This window comes from Cynocephalus volans, chromosome 7 (assembly GCF_027409185.1).
Source record: "Cynocephalus volans isolate mCynVol1 chromosome 7, mCynVol1.pri, whole genome shotgun sequence".
Lineage (NCBI taxonomy): Eukaryota > Metazoa > Chordata > Mammalia > Dermoptera > Cynocephalidae > Cynocephalus > Cynocephalus volans.
In genome coordinates this window covers 25,988,308-26,015,597 of record NC_084466.1, presented here as the reverse complement: position 1 = coordinate 26,015,597, position 27,290 = coordinate 25,988,308, and positions in this window count along the sequence as shown.

Genomic DNA, 27,290 nt, shown 5'->3' with positions numbered 1-27,290 from the left:
TCTGTGCTTTGCTTGTTTCACTCAAAAACCCTTAGGTTGGTCCCAAATCTTGGCTATTGTAAACAGAACTGCAATAAACATGCGAGTGCAGGTATTGACATGATGATTTCCATTCCTCTGGATATATACCCAGAAGAGGGATTGCTGGATCATATGGAAGATCTATCTGTAGTTGTTTGAGAAATATCTAAATTGTTTTCCAAAGTGGTTGTAATAATTGACATTCCCATCAATAGTGCAGTAGTGTTTCCTTCTCTCCACACCCTCACCAGCATTTGTTATTCACCGTCTTTTTGACCATAGGCAGTCTAACTGCAGTAAGGTGGTATCTCAATGTGCTTTTAATTTGCATTCCCCTGATGACTAGTGATGTTGAGCATTTTTTCATGTATCTGTTGGCCATTTGTATGTTTTCCTTTGAAAAATGTCTATTCAGCTCCTTTGCCCATTTTTTAATTGGGTCAATTATTTTTTACCTGTATAATTGCTTGAGTTCTATGTATATTTTGGGCATTAGTCCCTTGTCAAATGCATAGTTGGCAAACATTTTCTCCAACTCTGTAGACTGTCTTTTCACTCTGTTGATTGTTTATCTTGCTGTGGAGAAACTTTTTAGTTTGATATATTACCATTTGTTTATTTTTTCTTTTGCTGCTTGTGCTTTCAGGATCATGTTCATAAAGCCTGTGCCCAGCCCTAACTGCTGAAATGTTTCACCTCTATTTTCCCTTAGTAATTTTACAGTTTGGGGGCTTACACCTAGGTCTTTAATCCATTTTGAGCTGATTTTAGTGTATGGTGAGAGGTGCATATCTAGTTTCATTCTTCTGCATATGAATATCCAGTTTTCCCAGCACCACTTGTGGAAGAGGCAATCTTTCCCCAATGTAGATTTTTGTTGCCTTTGTCTGATATCAGATGACTACAAGCCTGAGGAGTGATTTCTGGTTTCTCAGCTCTACTCCACTGGTCTGAATATCTACTTTTATACCAGTACCATGCTGTTTTGGTTACAACAGCTTTGTAGTATAATTTGAAATCCAGCAGAGTTATGCCTCTGGCATTGTTTTTTTTTTTTTTTTTTTTTTTTTTTTCTTTGCTCAGGATTGCTTTGGCTATTCAGGATCTTTTGTTTTTCCATATGAAAATTAAGATTGTTTTTTTTTTTTTTTCATTTCTGTGAAGAATGTCATTGGTATTTTGATGGGGATTGCATTGAATCTGTAGATCACTTTGTGTAGTATAGACATTTTCACAATGTTAATTCTTCCAATCCAAGAGCATGGAAAATGTTTCCATTTTTTTGTCTTCTTTAATTTCTTTCAATAGTGATTTGTAGTTCTCATCGTAGAGGTCTTTAACCTTCTTGGTTAAATTGATCCCTAGGTATCATATTTTTTTATGACAATTGTAAATGAGCTCACTTTCTCTATTTCTATTTCTGTTAATGCATTATTTGAGTATATAAATGCTACTGATTTCTGGGCATTTATTTTGTATACTGCAAAATTACTGAAGTTATTAACCAGCTCCTGGAGTTTTTTGATAGAGTCTTTAGGTTTTTCTATATATAGTATCATGTCACCTACAAATAGGGAAAGTTTAACTCCATCTTTTAAAATCTGGATTCCCTTTCTTTCTTTCTTTTTTTTTTTTTTTTTCCCTGATTGCTCTAGCTAGTACTTCCAGCACTATGTTGAGTAGATGTGGTGAGAGTGAACATTCTTGTCTTGTTCCTGTCTTTAAGGGGAAGGCCTTCAATTTTTCCCCATTCAGAGTAATACAGGCAGTGGGCTTGTCATAAATGGCTTTTATTGTGTTAAGATAATTTCTTTCTATACCTAATTTGTTGAGAGTCTTTATCGGGAAGAAATGTTGAATGTTGTCAAATGCTTTTTCAGCATCTATTGAGATAATCATATGGTCTTTCTCCTTGAGCTTGTTGATGTGATGTATCACATTTATTACTTTCATATGTTAGACCATCCTTGCATCCCTGGGATGAATCCCACTTGATCATAGTGTATACTTTTTAAAAATATGTTGCTGTATTCTAATTGCTAATATTTTGTTGAAGATTTTAACATCTAGGTTCATCAAGGATATTCTCTTCTAATTTTAATTTTTTGTTGTGTCTTTATCTGGTTTTGGTATCAGAGTTATTTTGGCCTTGTAGAATGAGTTTGGGAGAGTTGAGTCTGTTTCAATTGTTTGGAACAGTTTCATGAGAATTGGTATTAACTCCTCTTTACAATTTTGATAGAATTCAGCTGTAAACCCATCCAGACCTGGGCTTTTTTTTTGTTGGAAGATTGCTAATTACCACTTCGATCTCCTTGCTTGTTATTGGTCGGTTCAGGTTTTCTCTCTCTTCTTGGTTCAGTCTTGATAATTTATATGTGTCTAGAAACTTATCCATATCTTCCAGATTTTCAAATTTGTTGTCATACAGCTGTTTATAATAGTCTTTAATGATTCTTTGTATTTCTGTGGTGTCAGTTGTAATGTCTCCCTTTTCATTTCTGATTTCTGTTATTTGAGTCTTCTTTTATTTGTTAATCTAGGTAATGGTGTGTCTATTTTTTTTTATCTTCTCTAACAACCAACTTTTAGTTTTGTTAATCTTTTCTTTTCTTTTTTTTTTTTTGTTCTCTACTTCATTTAGTTCTGCTCTGATCTTAATTATGTCTTTCTGTCTACTGCCTTTGGATTGTTGTTGTTTTTCAAGTTCTTTGACTTTGGTTTTTTTATTTGGAGTCTTTCCATTTATTGATATAAGCATTTAGGCAATAAATTTGCCTCTTAGTACTGCTCTAGTTGTATAACTAAAGTTTCGATATGTTGTATATTTATTTTCATTAGTTTCTAGAATTTTTTGTTTTCAAGTTTAATTTTTTCTTGGACCCATAGGTCATTCAGGAGCCTATTATTTATTTTCCCTGTATTTGTATTGCTTCCAGTGATTTGCTTATTGTTTGTCTCGTGTTTTAGTACATTGTGTTGTAAAATCTTTGTTGGGGTGATTTCAAGTTTTTAAAAATTGCTGAGACTAGATTTGTGACCTAATGTGTGGTCTATCCTGGACAATGTAGCATGAGCTGATGAGAAGAAAGTGTATTCTTTAGCTGTTGAGTGAAATGTTCTGCATATATTTGCCAAGTCCAGTTGGTCTAGGGTGTAGATTAAATCCTGTGTCTCTTTTTTGGCCTGTTGCCTGGAAGTCCTGTCCCATACTGAGAGAGGGGTGTTCAGATCACCCACTATTAATGTATTAGGACTTATCTCTTTTTTTAGGTCTAAGAGTGTTTGCTTAACATATCTGGGTGCTCCAGTATTGGATGCATACATGTTTATGATTATTATCTCTTCTAGCTGGATCATTCTCTTTATCATTATATAATGGCCTTCTTTATCTTTTTAAATGTTTTTTGGTTTAAAGTCTATTTTGTCCGATATAAGAATAGCTACTCCTGCTTATTTTTGTTTTGTATTTGCATGGTATATCTTTTTCCATCCCTTTGTTATAGCCGAGTTTTAAAGGACACACACTCAGAAGGATGCTTTAAAGATTTATTCCGGCCAGGGCCACAGCAGCCAATTCAAACTGCGGCGGCAAGCCTGATTTACTTTCGGTTTTTATGTTTAGTTGGGTGCAATTGGGTGATTGCTTGTTTTGTTTTAGCCAATGCAAGCAGGCCTTGTGTACATAAGCTAATTCTTGCGGTTAGCGTTTGGCAGGCACTCAGGGACTCAGGGACTCTCCAACAGTCCTTGGTCAGGACTTTCTGACCATCTTACCCCCTCCCTACTATCCTTGAGACGAACCAAAATAGATGTTCTTACAAAATAGTGTTACTCATGTTTAACCTTGAGCTGTTAACTAGTGACATCCTGTAAGGCACACAAGATGTCTTGTAAGAACAAGCCCAGCTGGTTTACAAAGCTAAAATATGCAAGTTAGCAAAGCATAAAACTTTCCTTACAGGCATAATTTTGAACAAGCTTTAGGTAAGGCCTTCATTACTCCTGGGTACAAGGGCAGGAAGTATGGTTAAAAAGCTGGGAGCTTGTCGCCTGTGGTTTTTTGCTAACATAAGCATAAGCCTGTGATTATAGAGCTATAGGGTACAGGAATATTCAGCAGCTTATACTGGAACCGGATGGGTTAATGATGTTACCTGTAACACCTTCACTTTTAGTCTATGACTGTCTTTACAACATATACTTGGGTCTATCTTTTTAATGCAGTCAGCTAGTCTGTGTCTTTTGAATGGGGAATTTAGTCCATTCACATTTAAAGTAGTTATTGAGAAGTGTTGTTTAATTCCTTTCATTTAGTTGCTATTTAGGTTTAAATATCTTTTGATCATTATTTCCCTTCTTCAATGTGAGTTGGTGATTTAAGACAGAATGGTTTAGCTTCTTTCTCTTTCTTGCTGGCATTTTCATTTTAACTGTGGGTTTTGCTCTTTCTTGTGTGTTTGTAATGATGGGCACCATTATACAGAATCCAGATGAACGATTCCCTTGAGAATTTCTTGCAAGGCTGGTCGTGTGGTGGTGGACTCCCACAACTTTTATTTGTCTGGGAAATACACTATTTCTCCCTCATTTCTGAAGGAGAGCTTTGCTGGGTAAAGAATTCTTGGCTGGCAGTTTATTTATTTCAGTATTTTGAATATATTGTTCCACTTTCTTCTTGCCTGTAGGGTTTCGGTTGAGAAGTCTGCTGTTAGTCTGATGAGGGTTCCCCTATAAGTGACCTGATGCTTTTCTCTTGCTGCTTGTAGAATTCTCTCTTTACTTTGAGCTTCACAAATTTAACTATAATATGTCTTGAGGAGGATCTTTTTGGATTAAATCTGTTTGGGGACCATTGAGCATCCTGGATCTGAAGGTCTGTATCTCACCCTAGACCTGGGAAGTTTTCTATTACTATTTCCTCAGGAAGGTTTTCGATACATTTTCCCTTCTCCTGCCCTGGAGGAATACCTACAATTCAGATGTGAGAGTGCTTGAGATTGTCTGCTATCTCTCTGAGGTTTTCCTCATTATTTTTAATTCTTTTTTCCTTATTTTATTAGTCTGCCTGACTTATTTCAAAATGACCATCATCAAGCTCTGAAATTCTTTCTTCTGCTTTTTCTAGCCTGCTGCTCAAGTCTCAGTCATTTTTTGTTTGTTTGTTTCGGTTTTTTTGTTTATTTGTTTAGTGAGTCTTTCATTTCTAGAAGTTCTGCTACACTCTTTTTTATGGTATTAATCTCTTTGTAGATTTCCCCCTTCATATTCTGGATATTTTTTTTTCTTGTTTCATTGTGTTCTCTAATTGAGTTTTCCTTTATTTCTTCAAGTTTTCTTAGGATCATTACTCAAAATTCTTTTTCAGACATTTCAAGTATTCCCTGTTCCATGGAGTCTGATTTGGGGGCATTACTGTATCCTTTCAGTGGTGTCATTTTTTCTCTATTGTTTGTACTTCTAGTGTTTTTTTTGCTGGTGCTTGGTTATTTGGTAGGGGGGTTGCTTCTTCTTTTACACTGAGGCTGGCTGTGGAGTGGCCTTGGTTGCTACTGTGGGGGGTGGATTTCTTGCTTGACAGTAGGTGTGGTAGTGGTTATGTTAAACCAACTTGGTTCCAATTGTAGACTCTGTGGTCATAGAATGAGCCCCTAATGTGTGGAGTTCTGCTGGGCCAAACTTGGTGGGTTGGATCCATAGGCTGGTGCTCCCCCCAGGTCTGAGGCAGAATGAAGGGCCACTTGGAGCCATGTGGTTCCGCTGGCTGGCTGGCACTATTAGGCTCACCTGCACAGTGACGGTTCAGTGCGGTGGGGCAGGGCCTGGAGCTGCCCTCTTGCCTGGTTCCAAGGTGGAAGGGTGGGGGGGACACACGTTTCTGCTGCCTGGCTGGAGCTGGCAGGCTCACCTACATGGTGCTTGTCTACTCTTTAATTCTTAACAGTTCTACAAAAGATGAATCATTATTATCACCATTTAATTAATAAACTTAATAAGGCAAAGTAAATGTACCACAGGTAGTTAGTATTACACTGAAGACTTAAACTAGGTATTCCTTGCTATTTCAATTTTGTGGTAAAAGGAGAGGATCTTCAGTATATATATGCAAATAAAACATAGGTATATTTCCCATATATTCAGTTAGGTATGTTTAAATGATGTTTATACATTTTTTTAAATTCAGCATCATTTTCTGCTGTGATTATTCTAATAAATAAATATGCATCAAGGACAATGTAGGAATTCCATCCATTACAGGGTTACCAAATAAAATACAGAACATCCGATCATATCTGAATTTCACATAAACAATAAATATTTTTAGTATAAGTAGGTACAAAATATTTCATATACAAGACCAATATTAACAATTTAGTAATTATTCATCTGAAATTCAAATTAAATGGACATCCTGTATTTCTGTTCACTAAATCTGGCAACCCTTAATTGAACTGAGTCTTGGGCAAACAGACTAAGCAATTCATTTTTATGGAAGATAAATTACCATTTACTAAGATGTCCTACAGTTCTTAATGATATTCTGTGTAATTTGTTACAAAATGACAATAAAACAAACTTTATTCCACTGCGGATATGTTCCTGATAGTCTTAGATAAGCATCAACCATGGTATGAGCTGTCCTTTCTTATTTTAGATCTATTGGTGAATATGTAGTAAAATCTCGGTTTGGCTTGAATTTGCTTTTTCTCCATGACTAGTGAAGATGAGAATCTGTTCATATATTTATTGGCCATTTTGATATCTTCTTTGGTGAACTGCCCTTTCAAGTGTTTTGCCCATTTTTCTATTGTAGTAATTGTATTTTTTCCTATTGATTTTCACTAGTTTTTATTCATTTTATGTTGGGTTCTTTCTCAAAATGCATATCGCAGATATTATCTTCCATATTGTGACTTGCTTTTTTACTCTCTTACGAGTGTTTATTGATGAACAGAAAATCTGAAATTAAATTCAGTACAATTTATCATTTTTATTTTTGGTTAGTTTTTTCTATGTTAAGTTTATAACAAGCTTTAACCTTTCACAATGATCTAAATCCATCTTGAACTTATGATATTAGGAGGAAGTCAATGTTCATTTTTTATTTCCATGTGTATATCAAGTTGACTAAGCAGCTTTTATTAAAATTTCTTGTTTTCCTTCACTACAGGATATCATAAAAAATATAACTGTATGTTAGTGGACCCAGGTCCTATACCCTCTATTCCATTCATTGATCTATTTCTTTATCGCTGTGCTAATAGCACAGTATGAGGGTGCTTCAAAAAGCTCAAGTAAAACTAGAACTAAAAGATACTGAATCTTTCCAGGAACATTAGAAAATACACTTGTATATTACTCTATGAAGCTTTATGATGTAGCTTGGCCACTTTTAATATAAATCTGCCAATATTGTACTACTTCTCCAGATTGTCTTTTCTATTCTTGGTCTTTTGCATTTCTACATACATTCCTGAAATAGCTTATAATTTTTACAGAATTTCCGATGGGATTTTGATTGTGACAGCATTAAATTGCAGATAATGTTGGACAGAAATGATGACTTTTAAGTATTGAAACTTCAAATCCAAAATCATGACATATTCTCTATTTATTTAAATTTACTTTCATTTTTCTCGGTAATGCTTTGCAGGTTTAGGGTAAAGGTCTTACACTTCTTTCCTTTGAATTGACTTCAATGTATTTGATGTTGATTGATGCTATTGTAAGGATATATTTTTTTAACATTTACTTTTGGGTTCTGTATTGTTGGTTCTAGAAATATGTTAAACTTTCTTCGTTCATCTTGTATAAAATAATCATCCTAAATTAACACTTGAATAGTGTATTAAAGTACAGATATTCATCTGCAAATAAGAATCTTTTAACTTTTTAAAAAATTCTTATAAGTGTTTATGTCTTTTTATCATGTTATTTTGCACTGGCTAGGAATTTTTTTAAATGTTACATAGAAATGATATGCACAGATGAATGGATAAAGAAACTGTGGTATATATAAACAATGAAATACCCTTGAGCCTTAAAAAAAGGAATACATTTTTATCATTCACAGCAGTATAGGAGAATTGGAGACCATTATGCTGAGTGAAATGGTCTAAGCACTGAAGGACAAAACTCACATCTCACTTATATGTAAAATCTAAAACAGTCAAACTCAAAGATAGAGAGTAGAGTGATGGTTACCAGAGGCTGAGGCAGGTGAGGGGAATGGAAAGATGATAGTCAAAGGACACAAAGCCTCAGTTAGATAGGCTTTTCTTTTTCCTTTGAGATATTTTGCATAGTTTGGTGAATAGAGTAAATAACAATGTATTATAAATTTTAAAAATGCTAAGACAGTAAATTTTAAATGTTCCCACCACAAAAATTAAGCACTGTTTAAGGTCATGAATATGTTAATTAGTTAGATTTAATTATTTTACATTGTATTAATAAATCATAACATCATTTTTTATCCCATAAATATACGCAACTGGAATTTGTCAATTTTTAATAAGAAATTAAAAAGAAGTGATATGCATAGGAATCTTTATTCATTCCCATTGTAGAAGGGAAAGCTTTCTATATTTTACCTTCAAGCTTTGCGTTTGCTCTATTTCTTGCTAGGTAGTATGTATCAGATTAAGGAAGTTCCATTTATCAGTTTGTGCTATCCCTGACACAGTGTTTTTCTGTCTTCCAACTTCTTATACACATATTCATTTTGGCTTTAGGGATGAACAATGGAAAGTAGTGCAACAGGTTTAGAGACATTGAGGTTGACATACCTCTTATACAACATATTGAAGCCTCGAGGAGTTACTGTATGTTATTCTCTTTTTGTGTATGTCACTGACATTTCTACTTGAAGCCACTGTCTAATAATGACCAGCTTCATCACACTATTGTGCTTCTGTTTTGCAGGTCAGTTAATATCAAGCTCATGTTGGAAAATTCATGTTTCATGGTCCACTGATATCTTGTATTGAAATATTTAATATTTGTAGGAACCAAATCTCATCCACATCATTATTTCTCAAAAGAACAGTTATTTGCTGAATAAAGTTTTCATAAGTCATAACATCACTTTTTATCTCATAAATATATACAACTATAATTTGTCAATTTACAATATATATTTTTTTTATTTAGAAAAGAACTTGTATACATAGGAGTCTTTATTCATTCCCAGCATGGAAGAGAAACCTTTCTATATTTTACCCTTAAGCTTTCTGTTTGCTATATATATATATATATTTTTTTTTTTTTTTGGTCAATAAAGAAATGATTTCATCAAAAGCCAATGGACTGCCTCTGTGATTTTCTTCCTTTGGAAAGTAAAAGTTACTTTATATTATACCAACTTGCCACAGACATTTCAGGTGTATTCAATTAACTGATTTATATGTGTCAAATACAGTACTGTGGCCTGAATTTGTGTCTCCCCCAACATTTATATCTTGATATTTTAACTCCCAACGTGATGGTAACTGAGGTGAAGACTTTGGGAGGTAAAGGGGTTTAACACCCTATAAAAGAAATCCCAGAGAGATCCCTCACTCTTTCCACCACAGAAAGTCATTCTGAACTAGGAAACTGGTCCTCACCAGACACCAAATCTGCTGGTACCTTGATCTTGGATTTCTAAGTCTCCAGAACTGAAAAAAGATAAATTTCTGTTGTTCGTAAGACACTGTGGTATTTTGTTATAGCAACCAAAGTGGACTAACACTCACTGAATGGCTTACTCTGGTACCAACTAAAATTGAAAAGCCTTATTTTGCTCCAAGGAACACTAGATTATGGTAGCTTTGTAGTACAGTTGAGAAAACGCACAAATTATTTGGAGATATATTTTATCTCCAAAATTCAAAATTACTTTAAAGCCACTGTCTAATGATACCCTCCAAATGTGGCTATTTTTCTTATCTCAATACGACATACCCTAGTGAGTGGTGGCATGTCACCTTCAGAATTCTACTGGAAAAATAATGCAAAATCATGAAGGAAACCCACACTGTCCTGTACTTAAGGGATACTAATTGTGTAAAATAATTGCATTAAATTATCGTATTAATGAGATCTAACTTTTATCTGAACAAGTGTCTTTTCTGATTATAAAAATCAAGTTGCTATTTGAAACCATTTAATCTGTGCTCTACATTTTCTGTTTTTGTAGAATGAGGATGGTATCATCTCAGTCATAGTTATTGTGAGAATAAAGTGCATAGAAGAGCATGTGGCACTTGGTAAAGACTCTAAAAGTAAGTCTTAATAATGATAACTTGCATATCTAATTTTTAGATCTAGAGACTTCATAATCAATTAGACCAACTTAAGCTGAAATGTCAGGAACACAGATCTTGCATAAAGCTTATTTGCTGATGCTTTATTGATTGAATGTAATAGTCTCTTTACAGAAAGAATGTCAACAAATGTAAATGAAATGAAAGGTGGTGTGTCACCATACCGGTCATAGCTTCTCAATGAAACAAAGCCACTTGCTTAGGCATTTGTTAATACTTCTGTTCACATAGAACCATGATGACTCTAAACAATCTGATGCAAGAGGAGGGGAGAAAGTGAGAAATTTACTTCCTGGCTCCTTCTTTTTGAGGCTTTCTTTGGTCAAGTTTACCTAAGATGTGCTAACTACCCTGTACTTCTGGGTTATGTTCACTGGGCTTTCTAAGCATTCACTTGGGTAACCCTGTTGCTCACCTGAGAGGCGATTTGTCTTCTGATCCTAGGACTCACAGGTCCTTGAAACTAGCTGGACTGTGCTGTCATGCCTTCTGAAGCTCTGGTTAAGTTTTTCAGTGTAGAAAATATACATAGAAGCCTCCCCTTACCCCAGGATGTTTTAAGAGTATTAGTAAAAATCAGAAATTAAGTCATGGTGGTAGCAGAGGATAATTTTATAGAGTGTAATCAGATACCAGAAAGGCTAAAATTAATCAGGGGAGAATCACAAATTCTGTCCAATGTAGTCTGTCCCCAGCAACACTCAGAACAATTAACACAGTCTTAAATTTCTCTCTTTTTTAATAATGTGAGAATAACATGCATTCACATATTTCAGGATAGAATAAGTGAAAATCCAATCCTTCAATGATATGGTCAATTGCAATATCTCAGAAATTGTTAAAGTAGATCAGCAAACCAAGCTACAGCAAGCTTCTGAAGGTGATCCTAAAATTGTAATTAATATTTTTCATTACTCTGCTGTATTGTTCTCCGACAATGAATGCTGTAATTTACTACTCATAATTAAAATTTGACATAAAAGCACCAAGACAAACCCCAGGGAATTGTCTCAGTTTGATATATACTCTGAATCTGGCCATTATATTGTAGTTCTTCTAGTTCATGGAACTCAGCATCAATCTTTCTAGCCAGGACACTGATATGTCCACTGGCATGAGGAATCCAAATTTGCCTGTTTAGCATCAGAGATTTGTTTTCACTTCAGTAAAGTTGTAACTTTCCCCATGAACAGAAATGCCATGCACTTTTCAAGAAACCAAGAAACATAACCTGTCACAGTTTTAGGTTTCTACGGTGTGAAGCAAAAATTTCACAAGTAGGTTTCTGGACGTAATAGTGAAAGGAACAAAACGTCTTCAACCCTTTGATTCCTGGACCCCATATATTATAGCTATTGTGCTTCAACACCATATATTGAGTGATAGTTTGGGACATACATTGTAGTTTGCAGAGCAGTGTCTGAATTTTTTTTCAAGTGATATTGAGTCATTATACTTACCTAGGTTTAATAGGTCTGTTGCTACTTGGTAATTTGGCATATGATAAAAGAACCACGTAATTGTGATCCCACTCTTTGCTTACCATTTATGGTAAAATGTGTGTCTTCGTCTGAGTAAATCACTCTGTAAGCTCTCAGATTGTGTTGCATGAGACGGCTTTCTTGGCTATCTCCCCGTAAAACAGTGTCACGCTTAGGGTTCAGGAATAGCACTGCGGATGGATTGGTCATTTAGTAGTGGCATTGTTAAATAAGACTACTAAAATTTAGCCTGTGTTGAGACAATGCACTGCCACCCCTTGCATTACGGCTCATGCATTCATTTGCCTATTGAATGAACTCCTGGGATACTGAGGAGAGAGGTTGGCTTCCATCACTAGGAAAATCGTATTGTTTATCTAATAGCATTCTCTGCATGATGCTGTATGGTGGACACTAATGTGAGACACAATGCTTACAAAACTTTTTTATCTACATCTCTTTCCAAGATACTTTTTCCTTCAGTAGTCCACGATTGTGCTATGCAAGTCCCATGCCATACAGGCCAAGCCATCATTTTTACCTTTGTTCAGAAATCAGCATTAACCATGCTTTAGGCCACTTCTCTCTCCAGTCTTAGTGAGACAACAGAGTGTGTTACTCAAAGCTCTGACCACCAGGATTTTTTTTTTTTTCATCACAGCTCTTTAAGGCTTACCCTGAATGAGATTCAGTGCAACTGCAATTCATTTGAGGCTATAATCATTATATCTGATGATCTGCATGTGAACTTGGCCTAAGCTTTTCTTACCACTCAGTGGGTTGTGGAATACACCAATATTTACAAAGCAAATGTATTTCACAGGGCCTGGTTTTCCAAAGCCCTGCAGTTTCAGGTTTAGCCTAATCTTTTAAAGTCATATATAGAAATGTTAACCTTGCAAAAAACAGAAAACTTTGTTCAGGCTAGGGTCTCTGATGTGGATAGAGAGTTATGGCACAGCAAAGTTGCTGGCTCAAGGACAGAGAAGTTACTGATTGATATGTAAATATACTGGGAAATTGCTGTAGGGAAAAACAGTGTTTGCTAAGATCAAGCTTTTGTTGGTGGATCAACTCAACCTTTCGAAAACTGCATTATGGAATGTCACCTTGCTTGTTTCACTGAATGTTACCAGCCTTTACTGTTAAACTATAATTGGCCATAACCACACCTATGTTCTTTTCCTGTAACTTCCTGGTCTGGAGAATAAATGTGGGGTGAGAACCCCCATTCATGATCAATTTCCCAAAGGAAGGAATGCCTTGCTCCTGAGGGTTCCGGGAGATTAACTTCTTCAGGGTCTCTCACTGCTCAGAAGAAATGGGCTTTGAGTAAACCTTTTTGTGACTCCATCACCCAGAGGAAGAGAAGTGACAAATCCGTGTGAGGCAAAACAACAATGGGTCATAGGGAATATACCATAAAGCAATGGGTGAAAATTGAGGGAAGGTCTTAGTACAAAAGAAGTAAGAGAACAGGGAGTATGAGTCTCATTTTTCTGTCTCTGCTTAAGGACAATCTCAAATGTATGACTTCTGTGAAATAGTGGATTTCAACTGTGCTCGCCCAGGCTTATAAATCAGTGAATTCAATAACATACAATTCCAAAACAGGAAGCTTTGGTTACATAATCAACAGTTGTCCTATGATGTAGTGTACACAATCTCTACCAAGACCCAATGTAGTCAACCTAAAGAGCTGTTTCTATAATGGACATTTGTTTTCTGCCACAGAGGGCATGACCTTGATGCAGAACCATAGGAACCTGAGAAGCAACTCTCTACATGGTCTGTGCTGCACAATCCACCCGGTTTGCTTATCAACCACATTTATCTACACCACCTTGGTTCTGCAGGGTCTACGGTCCTAATGGAAAAGTAGCTTGTTCTGTAGCCTGCTCCTAAAGTAGAGAACTCTCTTGTTCTGGGACACATTCTGAACTAGAAGAATTTCTGATCCCTTTTTAAATAGGTCAGGGTAATAGCTCCCTGTGTGGAGTATCCTATCTCTAAAATCAAAAGAGGTGCATGAAGTACCTATTTCTTAGTGGTAGGAGAGTTTCTTGGGAGTAAAATGAGTTTTATGTTAGAAAAAATGTCCTAGATTATCCAAAATTATCCTCTAAAACTTTTCAGAAGTAATTTTGGCACTCTGGAAAGCATGTTGCTTACCGGAGAATTTAGGGTTCTTGACACTTCCTACTCAACAGACTTAAAATGGCATAATGTCATCAATGCAGAGGATAACTAAGCATGAAGGTCTGTCAAATATTGGTAGGATCAAGAACCCTATGGATATATTATTTTCAAGAACTGAAGAGTAAACACTGTCTGGTAGCAAGAAATTAGGGATATACTGCTAAATTTGCCTCATAAAGATGAAATACTTTTCATTCTCCTTGTTAGGGGATATTAAGAAAAAATATTCACCAAACTAAGAGCTGCATACAAAATGTTAGAGGTTGTATTGATCTATTACAGGAAAAATATAACATCTGGCACAACAAAATTTTGGTCTATCCAATGATTAATGACATGGTACATTTCTGTTTTCCATAGAGGATTATATAGTACATTGAAAGGAGTAATGATGGATATAAGACTGCAACCGTAAAATGTCTTATGTTAGTAATGTATCTGTTAATCTTTCTAGACTGTTTTTTCTTTAGATATACTATCTTGACCAAAGGATTGGTAGTTTCAGGGGCTTTCTCCTAAGGGTTTCTAGCACAAAGGTCTATTGTGGGAATTAATGTGAAGCTTCTTACATGTTCAAAGTGCACTCAAGTGTTGCTTAACAACAGCAATCCATTCTGAGAAATGTGTGGTTAGGTGATTTTGTTTTGTGGAAGTGTGTTATGGAAGGAAACGGCAAGGAATTTTTCTATTATCTACACTGACCACGAGTTGCAAGAGTGTGGGCCCTCTAATTGTATTAATGAGTTTATCTGTGCCTCAATTTCCTCAGTTGTTAAATGGAGATTAGAATAATACCAGTCCCACAATATTATGAAAATTAAAGTAGAGATAGGGATTGTGCCTGGCACTCAGCAAGCATTCAGTGAGTGTTAACTAACTGTTATTATTTTGCTATGAAAATTTGTGGAAATCACTTAAAAATACAAAAATTAGTTAATGGATATAAAGAATGATTGTGTTTTGTAATGATGAAAATGCTACTTATCCTGATTTGATTATCACATATTGTATATAAGCATTGATAGTCCACTCTGTATCCCATAAATATGTATAATCAATTATGTTTCAATAATTTTTTAATAAAAATAACAAAAATGCAAAAATTCAAAGTAGACAACAATCCTTTAATTTGGGGTCAGACCTAATGTGTCAAATGCTTGGCTTTCTTTCTTAAAGGTCTGAGCTACTTTTGGGAGTGTTACCCCATGAGTAAGCTAGGCACTTCTGCTCAACATATCATGCAGTAGGTTTCTTTACACCAGCATCACCACAAACACATGAATAATGAGTTGCATTCTGCTATGATGTCAGGACAGCTATGACATCATGACAGCTATGATATCACCAGGTGACTGAAAATTTTCAGCTCCAGTATAATTTTATGGGACCACAGTCTCACATGCGCTTCATTGTTGAGCAAAACATCATTCACTATGTAATGCATGACTATACATCATGCACCTATTACTATCAAGATAAACACCCCAAATAGGTACTCAAGAACTTGAAGATAAACATAAGTGTGCCCATGGACACATTAGATATCCTATGAGATCAACTTAGGTCAAAAACATTTATTATTGGTGTTTATGTATTAGTTAGTCCAGAGGATTACTTTACCATTTTACGTGTCTTTATTTCAGTGTCAGCTCAGACATTATATCTGGAAATAGTCAACAAAATTCTAGTGATTCTCCTTTATTTGGTGTGCAGTTGCATTGGAAAATGGCAAACCCCTTTTGCAGAAGAATCAGAAGCATATACAGTGGAACTGGAAGATCTGTCCTCAAGAAGATCTATCCCCACTTCCATCAATAGAAAATGTCTTAGGTTGGAAAGCCTTGTGCAGCAGTGTTGTTTATCACCTTAGTGGCTTGGATCAGCTTTCTGCTCACCAGGTCTTCTGGCCTTCCTTCTCAGCCCTCAGAGTACCAAGGCATCTATTAGATTCCTTCATGACAAAGCATGCTGATTGCCACTCCTGCCTTGATGATTATTATGCAAGTTATATTCACCTTCCTTTGACAGTTATGTGCTGCCATCTGGCTTTTGACATTCCAGAATCTCATCACACCATTGACATTAGGGATTCCAGTTCTGTACAATATTTCTTGGTGTTATTTGAAACTCACAGTAGACAACTAGCATATTTCTTCTCAAAGATGATGCGTTATACATTTTCCTTCACAATGCATTCCTCATTGCAATAATGAAGAGAGTGTTTTCTCAGCTCTCCCAGAAATTATAGATTAATAATGAGCACCTGTTATGGAATGAATGTGTCTCAATGAAATTTGTATGTTGAAAAAAAATTTTAAAAGAAAAAGAAAACAAAATATGTATGTTGAAGTCTTAGCCTCTAAAACCTCTTAATGTGACTGTATTTATTGTATTGGTCTGTTTTTAAATATAATACCAATTTAAAGAGGTAATTAAGTTTAAAATGAAGTGATTAGGTTGGATTCTAATCCAATATGACTCATGTCTTTATGAAAAGAAGAAATTTGAACAAAGACAGTTACAGAGGGAAGACCACATGAATACAAGGAGTAGATAGTCCTCCACAAGCTAAGGAAAGAGGCCTCAAAAGAAAGCAACTCTGATGGCATCTTGTTCTTGGACTTCTAGCCACCAGAACTGTGACAAAATAAATTTCTCTTGTTCATCCCACCCAATCTGTGGTACTTTGGTATGGCAACCTTAGCAAACTACTATAGCAACCATGTTTTAGTTTGAAATCTATTCTGTTACCCATGTACATCTATGCACATTTGACCAAAACTCCTCTTCACTTAATTACAGAAACATATAACTATTTGCACACTCAGTATTTACCTTTGGAGGCTTAAACATTTTTAATTGTAACATATAAAATACAGAGCTCCTTAAATTTTATGAAACTGACATCCTTGCAGTCTCTTAGTCTAAATCATTAACAAATCAACCCATTCAATTGCTCCAGCAAAGATCTCCTTTGTCAAACTTTACTACACTTGGACTGGTGTGAAGTGAATGAGCGGGAGCAAAAGAGAAGATGAAGTTGTAGGTCACTGTGAAGACTTCAGCTTGAAATGAGATGGAAAGACAGTAGAAAACTACAGAGGAGTGATATAATCTTCAATTTCAAGTCAATAAATTTTAAGTATTACATTCACAATCTTATGCAATCATTACATCTCTCTAGTTTCAAAACTTTTCCATCACCCCAACATAAAATCCAGTAGCTATTATGTTACCTTCCATTTCCCTTTTCCTCCATTCCCTGGCAACCATCAATCTTTTTCCTGTTTCTGTAGAGTTGCCTATTTTTGATATCTCAAATAAAAGAAAACAAACAATATTTGACCTTTTGTTGTAGGCTTCTTTTACTGAGGATTTTGAGGTTCATCCATGTTTCAGGAGGTATAAGTACTTCATTTTTTTGTTTGTTTTCAAGTCTCTCACCCCTATTGCATCAATAGAAACATGTCTCATATTTTTTTAATTTAACAGTTTTAAGGTTAAAAAAAGAAAAAATCTGTTAAAATATAGCAGGAGTGCAATAGGTAATAGGAATAGTAGTTGTGTAATAGGTAAACAATATTATATTAGCTTCATAGAAGTCACAAAAAATAATGTCTACCTGTATCAATAGGTTTTGAAATGTAATTGGAAATTCATGTGTTGTATGGAAAATCCAAAATAAATAAAACCAAGAAAAATATCAGGAAATTAACTTACATATTACATATGTGTGCATGCGTGTGTGTGTGTATTTGTGTGTATGTGTGTGTGAGAATTTTGCCAAACTTGGACCATTTCTGCTAACACTTATTTATTTATTTACTTATGGTTAAAAAATATTTATGATAAAAAGTATTACATAATTACTTGCACAGAAAAATATGACACGCAATGTATTAAGATGCTATTGAAGTAGGATAGAGATATTTTTTGAGTATTCAGGCTCTTCAACTTAATCAAAGCATGTCTAATTAGGAAGCCTTCTTTATTAGGACTCTCTCATCTTATCAAATCGAGCCTAATAACACTCAACTATAAAGACAAGTGTTTAACTGGGAGAGTAATTCTAGATAATTGGGGTGCCTGTGGGTAGTCAAGAGTACCTTATATCAATCTCATTTCAAGATATTATGTCTTTGTAGGTATCTCCTGCTGTGCTTGTTTATTTGCTCTCCAAGAATGACCTCTCTGTTGTCAGAAGAACAAATGTCCTCTTAGCACTGAGTGGTGCAATTTTCAGTTCCTATCATAGTTCTTTATCACATTATAATCCTTAATTATTTCTACTAAATATTATTTTAGAAAGGATAAATTTAGTATTAGTTAGCATTTCCAACTGAATATTAAAGCAAATAATTAGCACATATAAACCCATGAAGTCAAATATTACAGATTAAATATTTTCTTTTTTTTAGTTTAATAGGTAATTTAAATTTAATTTACTTTTTTAATTTTTATTTTTATTATTAGCATATTCATAATTACAATTTGTGATCTTTCTTTATAAACTTTAACCAAACTATCACTCCCCAAACCCCCTCTCTCCCTCCCCCATATCTCTAGTATCCTCAGGTTTGTTCTCTCCTTCTGAAAATTCAATGTATTTTTGTGATTCTTTCTTTCTTTCTTTTCTCCTTTCTTTCTGTCTTTCTAGCTTTCTTTCTTTTCTACTTTTTTCTTTTTTTCCCTCCCTCTCTCCTTCCTCCCTCCTTAGTACCAAGTTATGGGTGGGAGCATGTGGTGTTTCTTTTTCCTTGTCTGTATTATTTCACTTAACCTAATTTTCTTCAGACTCATCCGTGTTGCTGCAAATGGCAGAATTTCATTCTTTTTTATGGCTGAGTAGTATTCTATTGTGTATGTGTACCACATTTCACTTATACAGTCTTCCATCAATGGACACTTAGGTTAGTTCCATATTTGGGCTACTGTAAATAAAGCTGAGATGAACATGGGAGTGCAGGTATCCCTTCAACATGATGATTTCCATTCTTTTGTATATTACCCAGTAGTGGGATTGCTGGATCATGTTGTAGCTCTAACTGTAGTTGTTTGAGGAAACTCCATACTGTTTTGCATAATGGCTTTGCTAATTTTCAGTCCCACCACTAGTGTAGATGAGTTCCCCTTTCCACACAGCCTCACCAGCATTTGTTATTCTCAGTCTTTTTAATAATGGCCAGTCTAACTGGGGTGAGATGATATCTCAATGTGGTTTTGATTTGCATTTATCTGTGATGACTAGTGATGTTAAGCATTTTTCACGTACCCATTGGCCATTCGTATATCTTCCTTTGAAAAATGTCTGTTCATCTCCTTCACCCATTTTTTAATTGGATTATTTGGGTGTTTTTCACTGTATAGTTGCCTGAGTTCTTTATATATTCTAGATATTAATCCCTTGTTGGATGTATAGTTTGCAAATATTTTCTCCCATTCCATAGGTTGTCTTTCTACTCTGTCAATTGTGATTGTTTCCTTTGCTGTGCTAAAGCTTTTTAATTTGCTATAATCCCATTTGTTTACTATTTCTTTTGTTGCTTGTGTTTTTGTGGTCTTATTCATCAGATCTTTGTCCAGTCCTACTTCCTGGACTGTTTCTGGTATGTTTTCATTCAGTAATTTTATGGTTTTGGGTATTATATTTATGTCCTCTATCCATTTTGAGTTGATTTTGGTATATGGTGAGAGTCACAGGTCCAGATTAAATATATTCTAAAACAGAAAGATAAAAATGGTAATAATTAACACCTTTGAATAGCTAAAATATAAATCATTTGTCACATGTAAATAAATTACTTACCTTGAAAGTATTTCTTGTTTAATTCTTTAAGTATCATTTAGAAAGTCCAATTCTTACTGTGATTGTAATAATCTGATGTATGGGAATTAGGCATATAACTCTCAAAATGCCAGTTTTACTCTCCCAAAATAGCAGATCCTCACAGAAGTTGAATAAATTTGAAAGTATACACTTTTTTGATTTAATTGTTTCTAATTAAATTAAATTATTAGAGCAATGCACTTGTAGGATTGCATTTTGTTCAGATTCAGTAAGAATGCTTGCAAGCTAATAATGAGGTAGAATGTTCTATAAACAAACTTCTATATAGAGCAAATTATTCCTTTATTTTGACTCTGGGGTATATTGCTCAGTAACAGTGATATTGATATTTATGATTCTCCCACTATGACAAGACATATAGTATTTTACAACTAAACTTGAATGTTTTTAAGAGCCAAAGAAAAAATATATTAATTTACTATAAATGAAAATTCTGTTTAATTAAGCTTCTCAAAATATTTGTAGATAAATATTTATTAAGCTGTGTTTAAATTAGTAATTTTAATGACTTTCCAAAGGAAAAATCTGGACATAGCCCACTCTCTTAAGCATAAACTATAATTTAAATATACATAAGCCTTATTTTTTAGGTTGTTAAAAGTCATTTAAAAATGAAACATTCTAGGAGAAAAGAACTCCCTATTGAGCTAAACCTGATTTCTAAATTTAAATACCACTCCAGTTTTACTCTGTGTGGGTTTTTCTTTTTGTTATTAAATTCCAAAAGTAAAGGTGTGTTTCCCATGGAAATGAAATGGACAACAATACCAGCTGCTGGCAAGAATATACAGCAACAGGAATTTCCCTTAACTGCTGGCAAAATGCAAAATGGTACAAGCCACTTTGTAAGATGGTTTGGTAATTTCTTATAAAGTTAAACATAGTCTTACCATAAGATTCACCTGTCACACTCATAACTATATATACCCCAATTAAGTTGAAATGTTATGTTGACACAATAACCTGCACAACAATGTTCATAGCAGCTTTATTTGTAAATGCAAAAAGTTAAAGCAGGCCATATGTTCTCAAATATGTGGAAGGAGAGACAAACTGTTTTATGTCCATTCAATCAAATTCTACTCAGTGATAAGAAAAGAGTATCAAGCCATGAAAAGACATGAAGTAAACTTAAATGCATATTGTTAAGTGAAAGAAGCCAATATGCAAAGGGTCTAGTAATTATTATAATTACTCTATTATTTTAATGATGAGACATTCTAGAATATGTAAAAGGATAACAGTGTAAAAATTATTGATTGTTAGGGTTTTGAGGGGAAGAAGGAGAAGGATGAACATATGAAGTGCAAAGGATTTTTACGGTGGTAAACTACTCTACGTGCATATTATGTTCTAATGGTGAATTAATGACCTTCTGCATTTGCCAAAATTCATACCACTGTGCAACAAAAACAGTGAACCCTAATGTGAACTATGGACTTTAATTAATAATAATGTGTCAATATTGGTTCATAAATTTTAACAAATATACCACTCTAATGCAAGATGTTAATAAAAGGGGAAACTGTAGGTGGAGGTTACATAGGAGTGCTCCGTGCTATGAGCTCAATTTTTCTGTAAATCTAAAGCTGTTCTAATAATGAAATATATTAAATAAACAAAAATTAGTGGACCTATTATGATAAAGGAGATAAGATATATTAAATGAACTGTCTCAGATAAGTAGAGTTGCATGCATGATTCATATTGGATTTATGAATTGCAAATACATCTCATATTTTTGTATGAGAATCATGCTGTTTAATGTTTTAAAGTTATTTTTAAACATAGTTGTTGAATTTAGTTATATCTGTATTAATTTATTGTTTTGCGTTAGTTTTACTGTTATTGTTATATTCAGGCAAATTGTATGACTTGACTTGCTAGCATTTATTTTCACCTCCTTTTTCGGTTTTCTCTCTTATGTTGCTGGGTCTGGATACCTAAAAAGTTATAGTTAATGGATTTCTTTTATCATCATCATTATTATTATTATTATTCTTTAGTGTAAGCATGTTATTATTATAAATCATGGTTTTTCTTTATGCTCTTTACCCAACCTATCCCTCTTGAAACACTCTCCCATTCGTCCCCCCATCTCTAGTATCCTTAGATTTTTTTTCCCCTTCTGAATGTTCAGTGTATTTTTTTTGTCTTTCCTTTCTTTCTTTCTTACTTGCTTTCTTTCTTTGCACCCAGTTATAAGTGAGAACATGCAGTATTTCTCTTCCCTTGTCTGGCTTATTTCACTTAACATAATTTTTTCTTGACAGCCTCCATTATGCGCGCATTTTATATTTTGGCAATATACTGTAACTGTGTATTTTCCAACACAGTCACTTCAAAACTGAGCACACTCAAGATTTTATAGAAAATTTAAACAAATATCACTATGAAAACATTTTAAGAAAAAGGCAAAGTTTCAACTCAAAAATAAAATAATGAAATTGAAAACTTTATTTTAATGTTGAAATGATTTAAAATATTTTATTTCTAAACTATTGCATAATGCTGTAAATATTATTAGAGGTTAAACAGAATCTGTATTAAGTATACTCCTTATAAATTAAAATTTTACTTCTATCAGAAAATCACAAAGAAAAATTAATAAAAGTGGACTATTTTCATAACTCATACATTTAGTTTTACATTTTGCATAAGAGAACTTAATTGTAAAATTATGAAGACCAAGATTTTTTTTTTTAATATAAAGGTTTTTGTTGTAAACAATCATACACTACATAATGAAGTTTTGGTCAACAATGAACATCATATAGAGTGATGGTCCTATTATAAATTTTATTGGAGGTAAAAAACTTCTATTACATAGTGATCTCATAGCCATAATAATCCCATAGTACAGCACATTACTCAACATGAGCAATAGACTATACCATATAGTGTAGGCGTGTAGTAGATTATGCCATCTAGGTACGTGTACATACACTCTATGATGTTTACACAATGATAAATTTACCTGCCAACACATTTCTCAGGGTGTAAACCTGTCATTAAGTGATGCATGGAAAACATAAAAACTGTCAAATACAATGCACTTCTTTATTCAATTAATAGTTATACAAAATATTAATAATGTACTATGAGTAAATATTAGACACAAAGCATGTCTCAATGGAATTCGAAAAACGTCAAGGTGCTAAAATTTTTTATTCTAAGCATAGTGGAACCATTTAGCATATAACAAATGGCCACATAAGAGCATTTAAGTCTCTTGAGAGGATATAACACACCAGGGAGACTATTATAATGGTTGTCAGGGGGATAATACTAAGATACCAAAGCATACTCCTTAACAGGAACCACCACAAATCAAATCAATTAAAATCACATATATCAAAAATGACCCAGAAGAGAAATATACTTGTATTAACCAAGTAGCTTTTTTGTTAATTTTTTGCAACTGAGTTTTTAATCACAGTAAATGCATTTATTCAAGTGCAGCAGGCGGTGTTAGCTACCACACTTTTTCCCACCTGTTCAGCCAACATATAATCCAAAGCAATAACATTATCTAAAATAACTTTTGGAAAAGGATTTTAAAAGTATGGTGGGCAACTATAGCCTTTGCAGTAGAGTCAGTTAATGTTTGAGACAGATTTCAACTCATAATCTCATTTACATTTATGCTAAGCCAAGGAAGCCTACCAAAGGATGCCCACTTAGAGGAATTCTACCAAGGAAGGATATTGAAGAGATGCTTACTTGGAGAGATTTAAGACTGCTGGCAAATTTTTCTTTATTCTATATAGCAAATGTAGAGATGTTCAGATGTCAATTTTGGGGGAGTGATAGTAGTACCACTAGAATTTCTAATCCACAATGATCCCTTATTTTCTATTTATTGAGACATAGACTTGCCCACAGGTATGGTTGATAATTAAATCCTCCACAGATAAAAATATATCTTTGAGGGGCAAAAAAGACATTTTCCTGTGAGATGCCTTGTGCATTTGGGGTCACCAGTAGAGAAGCCTACTAGGGTACTTCAAAAGGTTTTTGAGAAAACGGAATTAAAAGATAGCACAAATCCTTCCATAAACTTTATGAAGACCTTTTGTATTTATCTAAGCCTCCATTTTTGAATCATTTCATGTTTGGAGCTATTGACAATTAAGGGACTAAGGTCATAAATGAGTCTACAAACTGTTAAATTATTATTTTTTTAATTTCTTATTAAATTTCTGGAAAAATTAAAGTTTAATAATTTAAATAGGTTTTGCCTATTGTTAGATTTAAACAAAAAATATTAATGTGTGATTTAAAAAACATATTATAAAAATGATTAATTATTACACTTGGAAATTCAAGGAAGTTTGTTACAGGGTGAACCAGAGAATCTCTAAAGTTATGTAAAGATTTAGTTTTAACATGACATATGCAACATTCAGTTAAATTCCTGCAAAAGCTATTCATTATGAAATACTAATTATCACATCACCTTACCATTTATATACATAATTAAACCACACACACAAACAAAAGAGAAAAGGGGGGGGCAATGTTTTATGATGACAGAGGAGAGATGTCTTTATGTGTAATCTTAAGAAAATTGTCTTTGACTACCAAGGAGAAACCTCTCTAGTCAGTCTTACCTTGAGATCTTCAATGACTATATAGTCCCAAGAGGCTTTAGGGACCCTCTTGGATTGAGAGATGTAAATCCAAGCCTGAGGCTCTGAAGTTTTACTTTCACATGGGTGCTAAGATGACTCTGATATGGTCTCTTCCAACGAAGTTAAAGGGAAGTCTCTTTCTGGTGTCATTTCCAAAAGAACCAATCCACAGTTTCTAGATCACAAAACACCTGATTGTCATCAGTTGGTGCTTCATAAAGGGCTTCTTTTAACTAATAAAATATGCTTTGGCATAATGTGGTAAGGCCATTAAATACTGTGTCATGTAAGAGTTCATAAAAGTGTGAGATACATAAGGGGCATTGGTCTTCTAGTAACTATTTCATAAGGGATCAACCTATGTTTTCCAGTGGGAGTAGTTCTGATTGCTATTAACTAATAATACCTTTGACCAAGGAAATTTATTTGATTAAGTTAGCATTGCCTGATGCCATTGTGTTTGTAATGTGTCCTTCAATGCATGTGTTCTGGTTTTACATCTTTCTCATACAGAAAGGCCAATGCTACAATAGTAGCTAAAAGGTTATTAGAAAACTTCAGATTTTTTTAATAATGGAAGCTTTAAGTACTATGGAAGGACAATGTGGTCATTTGGGCTGTCTATGAGATTACACATAATGCTGAATTTACATCCTTTTAAATATCAGTCTTGTTTCTCCAATTCAGGTGAATATGGAACTTATTATTAAATAGGTTATTGTAGGTAATTTAAATTTAATAAATCTTATAATATTTCTCTTTTTATAAGGGAAAATATCCTTTTGAAATGTTTCAAGAACTTATCTGGAAAATCACAAAGTTAAATTGAGGTCAAGAAAAAGACTTAATTTAGAATTTGACTGGGGGAGTTTTGGCAAAACTATAAAAGGTTTAAAACACTTTATCAAAATAGGATCACAGGTCACTGTGAAATAATAATTATTCACTTAACCAGATTGAAAATTTAAAGAGTTTTCAAGAGCAAACTGAGAAAGTTACATAGTTGTAGAAAACACCATACTTTATCAGAAAAAAACTGTTGTAATAAAAAAACTAATAAAGACAACATGAAGAACAGAAAAATTATCTTGGTACCATACAGAGTCTTTGTTTTCTAAGTCAATTACCTAATAGGTAAAATAAAAAACAAATAAAACTTTTGTCATTTTTATTGAAAACAGACTAATCCAAGAAATACTTGTTTTAACAAAGAGGACCAAATTCTGGTTTTCTGTCAGTATACTTTTGATATTAATGTTCAATTTTTAGAAAAACTTATAAGTATTTTCCTTCTAATCTCAACCAGCTTAATCACATTTGAAATTGCTTTCACAAAATTAATTTTTCACAAAACTTCTATAAACTTCTTATATCCATTTTGTTATTTATCTTATACTTTTCTTCATTCTCATTTAAAAACAACCAGTCATTGTGCCTTAGGAAAAATTACTTTCTTCTTTCCAAAATAAAAACACATCTTTCATGTAAGCTTCACTGACTGACTTTTTTTACTTTCTTCACATAAAGAGTTATTTTCCTCCTTTTTAGTTCTAATTACCATGTATTAATTAAAATTTTTAATCCATTGTAATTATAAATCAGCATTCTGTAGATTAACACCATTTCATAATTTATAGAAATATGTGCTTATTCAAAGTATGATTTTTTAAATTCATTAACAGACCCAAATATATTTACCATGTCTATGCCACATTAAAAACACGATGCAAAAAGTATATAAACTTAAATTTACATTCAGCAATTAATATTTCAGTATTTTATATTATTTACAAATAATCTAAATATCTCAGTAAATATTCATCATTTAACTTAGCAAAACTCCAAGGGTATAAGTTACCAAAAAGATTTGGGAAGCTATTTTAAAGTAGACATATTGTAACACAAAATAAAGCTAGCCACCATCAAGTTATTTCCCTGGAAACTATTTGTACTGTACGTGCATGTTAGGCAATCATTAAAAAAGCAACTCTTTTAAAGAGCTGAATACATAACTAGTTTTCTGTTTTACTGCTATACTTGATATACATAAAGTAATGGACATTGCACTTTCACTTGAACACTTGTTCCTAGGTTGAACTCTTAGTTTTTTAATCTTAGAAAGTTGTGGGTCTGCATTATATTTTATGCTGACAACTCTGAAGAAAGGCCTGCTTTAATTACCCTAACAATATCCTTATTTACTAAAGCTTGCTGAAGTCACATAAACTTGAAAAGCATTTGGGTTATTTTTTTTTATTTTTTTATTTTTCTAAGCAAATAATTTATGTAAGCACTTATTTTTCTTAAACATCAATTAAATGGAGCTCTTTTACAATTTAGCTTGGAAATAGCATAAAGAGATTAAAAATTCACAATATATATGGAACTTACAGACATATATAAACATATAAACAGAAACAGATCTAATAGCTTTCATTTTAAGATTTCAGCTGTGTTTCATGAGTTTAGAAACTCACTAATTTATTCAATAAAATCTGAATCCAAATTGTTTTTCTCATCAATAAAACAATACTTTTCTTCCCAGTTGCCTAAAGCATTTAACTAGTATTTGTGAAAAAGAACTTTTTCAAGAGTCAATCTTAGAATCATTTAATCATATAGAGACATCTGCACAATAATAAAAGAATGTATCTCATTGATTTTGTGGTATTTTGGTTATTTTTGTTTCTAATGTAACTCACAAGTGAGCCATTTTATTTAGGCTAAAGTTTCTGCATTATGATCACTGTAATTCTAAGAATCCTCAGAAAGGTTAACACATTTTTCCAAAAGTTTACAG